At 37.2% G+C, this 7,667-nt stretch overlaps 1 pseudogene; it reads left to right on the top strand.

Moving 5' to 3' along the window:
- Window positions 1-290: 290 nt before the first annotated feature.
- LOC123826321 lies at window positions 291-1,062 on the top strand (annotated as a pseudogene).
- Window positions 1,063-7,667: the final 6,605 nt, after the last annotated feature.

The following is a 7,667-nucleotide window of genomic DNA, read 5'->3' as shown; positions in this document are numbered from 1 at the left end:
TTTATTTTATTATATAAATGACTATTATTTATATTGTGATTTTCACCATCCATATGTACACAGTATTTCAGTTCTTCTTCTTCCAAATTTTAAAATTTTGGATTATTATTAAGAAAGTTGAAAATAGCAGCTGTATGTCCCTATTGATTTAAATGTCTTTAAGATTATACTGCAGCTTGATATTTAATAGGCAGAATATAGTCTCTATAGAAACTGGTTTGGGGATTTTTTTTGTATCTGAATCTTTTCCTTTTTAGTTATGTGAACATTTTCATTCAAAAAATTCTCTTATGAGGCAACTGCCTGCAACATTGTTACTTTTGGAACCAGTGGCTGTGCTCTGCGGTCACCGTCTGTGGTGGGTGCACCATGTCTGTGGGTCTGACCTGGCACAGTAGCTCTCCTGGGAGCAAGGCATCACCCTGAGTGGCGCCGAAATCCTGGCCAAGCTCTTCTCATTTGGCATCAACAGCATTTTATATCAGTGTGGCATTCATCCATCTGGAAACTTTACTCAAGTGCAAAAATATGGACTCATCTTGCTTGTAACTACTAATCCTGAGCTCACGAAATACCTAAATAAATGCAGTGGAACAAATAAAAGTTGGTTATACAAGTGTTCAGTGCAGAAACTGATGGTAATCATCTTGAATGCTGAAATTGGTGAGGTCCTTGAAAGATGACAGTTTGATGCTGAGTGTGACAATACTGCCAAAGATGACAGTACACCCAGAGAAAAGTCTCAGAAAGCTGTCCAAGTTGAAATCTGCTCAGTGAGAAGACACATCACAGCTACAGTGACATTTCAGCCACTGTTGGAAGTTTCTTGTTCATTTGATTTGCTGATGTATACAAAGACCTGCTTGTACCCAAAAAGTAGGAAGAGTCAGGACCACAGTTCATTACCAATTCTGAGCAAGTCTGCTTATGTTCCTTCACTACTGTACAATTCACAAAGTAAGTGGCATGGTGGCCTACAAAACCCCTATCCATACTGAAGATGAGACAAAAACAATAATATTATTCTTAAATGTGTATTTTATGAAACCAAGTCAAGTATAATTCCTGATTTATTTCTTTGGTTAATTTTTAGGAGGGGACAACTTAACATCATACTTTACTGAACAATTGTTCCATTTTTTGGTACCTGTTTGACTTTCCATAGAGTTGACATAATTTATTGCATACTGCTCAAAAGGGATCCAACAAATTACAACAGCACTGTAATGTCACAAGGTAATACCTTTGAAGGTAGTAACTGTAGATGGAAAAACTTTTCTTTAAAGTTAAATGTCTTTCTAAATCAGACCTTTTAGTCAAGTAGCTTGACTTAGAAATAGGTAAATATGAGATGGTAAAAGAAGTGTGATTATTCACACTCTTTACTTAGGTCCTAAAGTAATTGAAGATCCACAGTAATAAGATATAGCTATTAGGTTCTTTCGTCATTTATTTTCTTTGTATAGTTTCCATATTGCAAAAATCTCCAATTATATATTTTCATTTATATAACTTATACCTACAAAGTTATTGCTATGTTTCTGCTACTGTTTATATTCTGGTGAGACAGAACTCTTAAAAAAGTCTTTTGTATTTTATAAAATCAAGCTTTAAATGATAATAATAAATAAAATTAAATGTGTATGTTTTTAAAAAAATTATCTTACAGTTTGTTGGAATGCTATTCTTTTTTTTAAAAATATATTTTATTGATTATGCTATTACAGTTATCCCATTTTCCCCCTTTTGCTCCCCTCCACCCTGCACACCCCCTCCCACCCACATTCCCCCCTTTAGTTCATGTCCATGTGTCATACATATAAGTTCTTTGGCTTCTATATTTCCCATACTATTCTTACCCCACCCTCCCATCTATTTTTTACCTACCATCTATGCTATTTATTCTCTGTACTTTTTCCCCCTCTCTCCCCCTCCCATTCCCCTGTTGCCAACCTTCCATGTGATCTCCCATTCTGTGGTTCTGTTCCTGTTCTAGTTGTTTGCTTAGTTTGTTTTGTTTTTGTTTTAGGTATGGTTGTTAATAATTGTGAGTTTGCTGCCATTTTACTGTACATATCTTCTTTTATCTTTTTTTTCTTCTTTTTCTAAGATAACCTCCTTTATCATTTCATATAATAAGGGCTTGGTGATGATGAACTCCTTTAACTTGACCTTATCTGAGAAGCACTTCATCTGCCCTTCCATTCTAAATGAAAGCTTTGCCGGACAGTAATCTTGGATGCAGGTTCTTGCCTTTCATAACTTGGAATACTTCTTTCCAGCCCCTTCTTGCCAGAGTAAGGTCTCTTCTGAGAAGTCAGCTGACTGATGGGAACTCCTTTGTAGGTAACAGCCTCCTATTCTCTTGCTGATTCTAGGATTCTCTGCTTAATTTTTAGCTTGGGTAATGTAATTATGATGTGCCTTCATGTGTTCCTCCTTGGGTCCAAATTCTTTGGGACTCTCTGGGCTTCCTGGACTTCCCAGGAGTCTACTTCCTTCACCAGATTGGGGAAGTTTTCCTTCATTATTTGTTCAAATAAATTTTCAATTTCTTGGTGTTGTTCTCTTTCTGGTAGCCCTATAATTCAGATATTGGAATGTTTCAAGTTGTCAAAGAGGTTCAAAAGTTTCTCTTCACTGTTTTGAATTCTTCATTCTGTTCTGGTTGGATGTTTATTTCTTCCTTTTGTTCCAAATTGTTGATTTGAGTCCTGGTTTCCTTCCTGTCACTGTTGGTTGCCTCAGTATTTTGCTTTATTTCATTTTGGGTATCTTTCATTTGTTCTTTCATTTTTCAACTAAGCTCAATCACTTCTGTGAGCATTTTGTTTACCAGGGCTTTAAATTCTCCATCAGATAGGTTGGCTATCTCCTCATCGATTAGCTCTCTTTCTGAGGTTTATGTCTGTTCTTTCGTTTGGGCCATATTTCTTTGTCTTGGTGTACCTCATAAGTTGTAAGGGGACAGGGCCTTAGGTGTTTACCAGGACAGGGCAACACTCCTTGCTCTGCTACAGTGCTGACTGTAGAGGAGGGGCCAGACAGGGAACAATGCAGCTTGCCTGCTTGTCTCTAGTGTACTTTCCCGTGGGCTCTCGTGTGAGACTAGGAGTTTCTTCCACTGCGGCAATCACTGCAGTCCACACTCAACTCTGAGTGTCAGTTTCTCCTTAAGTGATCCCTGCCTGTGCAGCCTTCCCCCTCACTGCAGCCAGCTCTTCCTGCACAGTCCACTGCCTGGCTGAGGTTTCTCTCTGTCTGCCACCTCACTGGTCTGGTTGTTCTGTTTGACTGTTTCTTTAATTTTGTGGTTGTTGGAGTTCCATGTAGTCTGATTTTCTGGGACTTCTGGTTGTTTATTGATTTTAGATTGTTGGTTGTTGTCCTCCTTTTGGTTGTGTGAGGAAGTGAAAGGTTTCTACCTATGCTTCCATCTTGGCCAGAACTCCAAAAAATCCTAAATATATATGCTTTGTATATATATTTATATTAGTTTATATCACTTACATATATAACATTTTATTAGTTTCAGGTGTACATCATAATCATTCAATATCTGTATACATTGTGAAATGATCAAGACAATACATCTAGTGAGCATGTCACATAGAAACAAAAACTTTTTTCTTGTGATGAGGACTTTTAAGATTTCTTCTCTTAGCAACTTTAAAAAAATGAAATATAGAATTAATTATAGTCACCATGCTGTACATTATTACATCCCCATGACTTATTAAATTTATCACTGGAAGTTTGTAACTTTTGACACTCTTCACCCATTTCATCTCTCTCCCTTCCCCTGGTTGCAAAACATTTTCACTATGGCAATAAAATGCTTTCTTTGAACTTAGCCTATAAAGACCATATTTTAATTCTTTATTTAAAAGATTTTGGTATAAAAATAAATCCCAAAAGTTCTGCCATGTTCAACCAATGAAAATCATAATAAATATGAATAGATTTTATCTTGCTGTAAACATTCTCACACAGCCAGATTGATATAATGTCCATTTCCCAGAGTCATCATTCAATAAATTTGGTAAAGATCTTCAGGTTTCATCTCCCCATTCTAAATGTCAATTTTTATGTCATATGGACAGGTCAGAGGTGTAATTATTGCCTTTGGGTTGATTTTTCTTTATCATTTTCAAAATCAGTAAATAAATCTTCACTTAGTGAAGGTTAGGAAGTTGTAGGAATTCATATGACCTTATCAACTTGTGAATTGAATAATAAATTTTCCCCTCATATTCAATGTTTTAATGAAAGACTAAATATTTGTAAATAAAAATATCCAGCATTTTGTTCATATTTTATGAGTCATGTTCAATGGAAACTTGTTAATTATGCTTTCTGTTTTTAAACATTTAAGCAAACCACTACTTTTTACTTTAAATATTTTTTAAAATTTTCAGTTACTATTAATATACAGATATTAGTTTCAGTGTATAACCCAGTGATTAGACATAATAGAACTTACTAAGTGATCACCCTGATAAATCTTATACCCATATGACACCATATATAGTCACAATATTATCAACTGCACTCCTATTCTAAAAGTACCATTTGTGCTTCTTACTCCCTTCACCTTTTTCACTCATCCTCACAACCCTCCTCCCATCTGAAACCATCTGAAAGTTTTTGTTCTATAAGGCTGTTCTGCTTGTTCATTTATTTTGTGTCTTAGATTATTGATAGGTATGTATATTGCCCTTTTATTGTTCATATTTTGTATCTGTGTTTTCTTCTTTTTAAAGAAGATACTTTAAGATTTTTTTTAAAAATATTGGTTTGGTGGTGATGAACTCCTTTAGTTTTTTTCTTGTCTGGGAAGATGTTCATTTGTCTTTTAATTCTAAATGATAGCTTTGCTGGGTAAAGTAATCTCAGCTGTAGGCCCTTGCTTTTTATCACTTTGAGTATGTCTTCCCAATCCATTCTGGCCTCCCAAATTTTTGTTGAGAAATCAGCTAGAAGTCTTATGGGAGTTCTCTTGTAAGTAACTAACTGCTTTTCTCTTGCTGCTTTTAAAACTCTCTCTTTGACTTTAACCTTTGGCTTTTAAATTGTGATGTGTCTTGGTGTGGGCCTATTTGATTTCATCTTGTTTGGTACTTTCTGTACTTCCTCAATTTGTATGAGTATTTCCTTCACCAAGTTAAGGAAGAGCTTAGGAGATGAACAATGGCCTCAGCCAGGACTTCTGCCTGGGTAAAATGTACCCCTCCAGCTCTCACCCTGATTCCAGACAATTCAGTTCCTTCTTATGTGTCCCTGGTGCCTTTCAAGCTGTTGCTCTTGGGCTGGAGCTCAGAGAAAATGAGTCCAAACAAGCCTGTGTACATGCTCTTTAAAAGGAATGCCTGGGACTCCAAAAGCCCTGCATCTCACTCAGCCACAATCCCCACTGGTTTTTGCAGCCAGAAGTTATGGGAACTGGAATTCTGCCTGTGTGGTCTACTGTAGAGCTGTTACCCCTTGTTCCTCAGGGGAGACTTCCGCAGCCCATTTTTTTTTCCTCCAAATTTCTATCCTCCACACATGGGTGTGTTTCCAGCCTGTTCAGCATCTTCATTCCTCCTACCAGTCTCAATGTGACTTCTTCTCTACATCCTTAGTTGTAGAACTTCAGTCCAGTTAGATTTCAGGCAGTTCTGAATGATGGTGTTTTTGTAGTTTAGTTGTAATTTTAATGTGGTTGTGGGGGGTTGCAAGTACTGTGTTTACCTCTACTGCTATCTTGGTTAGAAGCCCAGACCACCTTTTTCAAAATGTCCTCTATTGTTTTCTTATTTTTCTCTTCCTGAGCTCTACTTCAGCATTTTATCTCTCAGTTGTACTCATTTTTATTTATCTAAATGAGAAGATTAAAAATGTATTCACTTTCAAATATGAATATATATTCACTATATGAGATATGTCCAAAATAAGTCCAGCCATTGTTAATATAATGAGAATGGCTTGTGTGACATCACTGTAGCCTGATGGCCAAGGAGAGTGGACTGGATTGTGTATGCATAAACAATGATGACTTCACTGTACTAGTCAGTGGGAGCAGTAGATGCCATTGTGTGAGCATGTGAACTGTGTGGTCATCACATTCAAAATGACTGAGTGAATAGAGCAATGATTCTGCATCATATTTTGTGTTAAGCTTGCACATTCTTCCACAAAAACTATTTGGATGACTCAGAAGGCTTTTGGGGATGATGCAATGAGTGAAGCACAAATAAAAGTGTGGCACAAATGCTTCAAAGATGGTTGAGAATCTGTTGAAACTGGTCTATGTTCTGGAAGGCCTGCAACAAGCAGAACATCTGAGAATGTTGAATGTGTACCGGCTGCAATCAACAAAGACAGGCAACTGACAGTGCAAGAACTAGAAGCTGATCTGGAGATTCTAGAACTACTGTGTCCAATATTTTGACACAGGATCTTGGCATAAAACACATAGTGGCAAAATTCATTCCTCGGCTTCTGCTACCAGAGCAGAAGGAACATCATGTTGCAGTTGCTAATGACTTGATTGTAACCTTTACCAATTTCTAACCTTTACCAACGAACTAGTTTTCCTCAAGAAGGTCATAACAGGAAATAAATCATGGGTGTATGGCTACAATCTGGAAAAGAAGGCCCAGCCATTCCAATGGAAGTCACCTGGTTCTCTATGCCCAAAGAAGGCACAGCAAAGTCCCAGCAACATCAAGACCATATTAACTTTGAATTTTGACTGGGAAGATGTTGCCCATCATGAGTATGCTCCTACAGGCCAACAATTGATAAGGAATACTACTTCAGTGTACTTAATCAGTTGAGAGATGTAATATGATGAAAAAGGGTACAGCTATGGGCAACTGGTAATTGGCAGCTTCATCATGACAATGCGCCTACCCATGCATCATGTCTCATGTGGAGTTTTTTGGAAAAAACATCAAATCACCCAAGTGACTCAGTCCCCCTATCTTCTAGATTTGGTGCCCTGTGACTTCCAGGTTTTTCAAAAACTAGAATCACCTTTGAAATGGAAGAAATTTCAGACTGTTGATGATGTTCTGGAAAATATGATGGGGCGGCTGATGGAGATTCTCAACAAAGGATTTTTCAGCATGTTTTGAAAAGTGGAAGAGACAGTGGGAGAACTGTGTGAGGTCCCAAAGTGACTACTTTGAAGGGAACTAAACCATCATTGTTCTATGTACAATTTTTCTTCTATCTTGCATCTTCAGTAAATGTGTTTATTTTTCATCTTACATGCTACATACTTTCTGGACAAAGACACCTTCAAAGTAGGCACCTTGGAACTTTACACAGTTCTTCCCATTGCCACCAGCTACACTGTCATATTTTCCTACATCTCATCAACAATCTGAAATCTCTTCCCTTTAAAAGATGTTTTTAATTTTTGGAAAAGCCAGAAGTTGCAGGGTGCCATATCTGGGCTGTAGTTAGGCTGAGTCACCTGGATTATATGATGTTTCACCAAAAATCTCTGCATGAGATGTGATGCATGAGCAGGTGCATTATCATGATGAAGCTGCCAGTCACCAGTTGCCCATAGCTGAGGACCTCTGACTCATCTGAATTGTTCCTGTGGAGAAATGTTCAAGCTTAACACAAAATTTGATGCAGAATCATTGCTCTACTCACTGAGTCATTTTGAA

This window comes from Phyllostomus hastatus, unplaced genomic scaffold (genome assembly GCF_019186645.2).
Source record: "Phyllostomus hastatus isolate PE091 unplaced genomic scaffold, TTU_PhHast_1.1 phas_contig_80, whole genome shotgun sequence".
NCBI classification, from domain to species: Eukaryota; Metazoa; Chordata; class Mammalia; order Chiroptera; family Phyllostomidae; genus Phyllostomus; species Phyllostomus hastatus.
The sequence above is the reverse complement of the archived record's forward strand: the minus strand, read 5'-3'. Positions and strand labels throughout refer to the sequence as shown.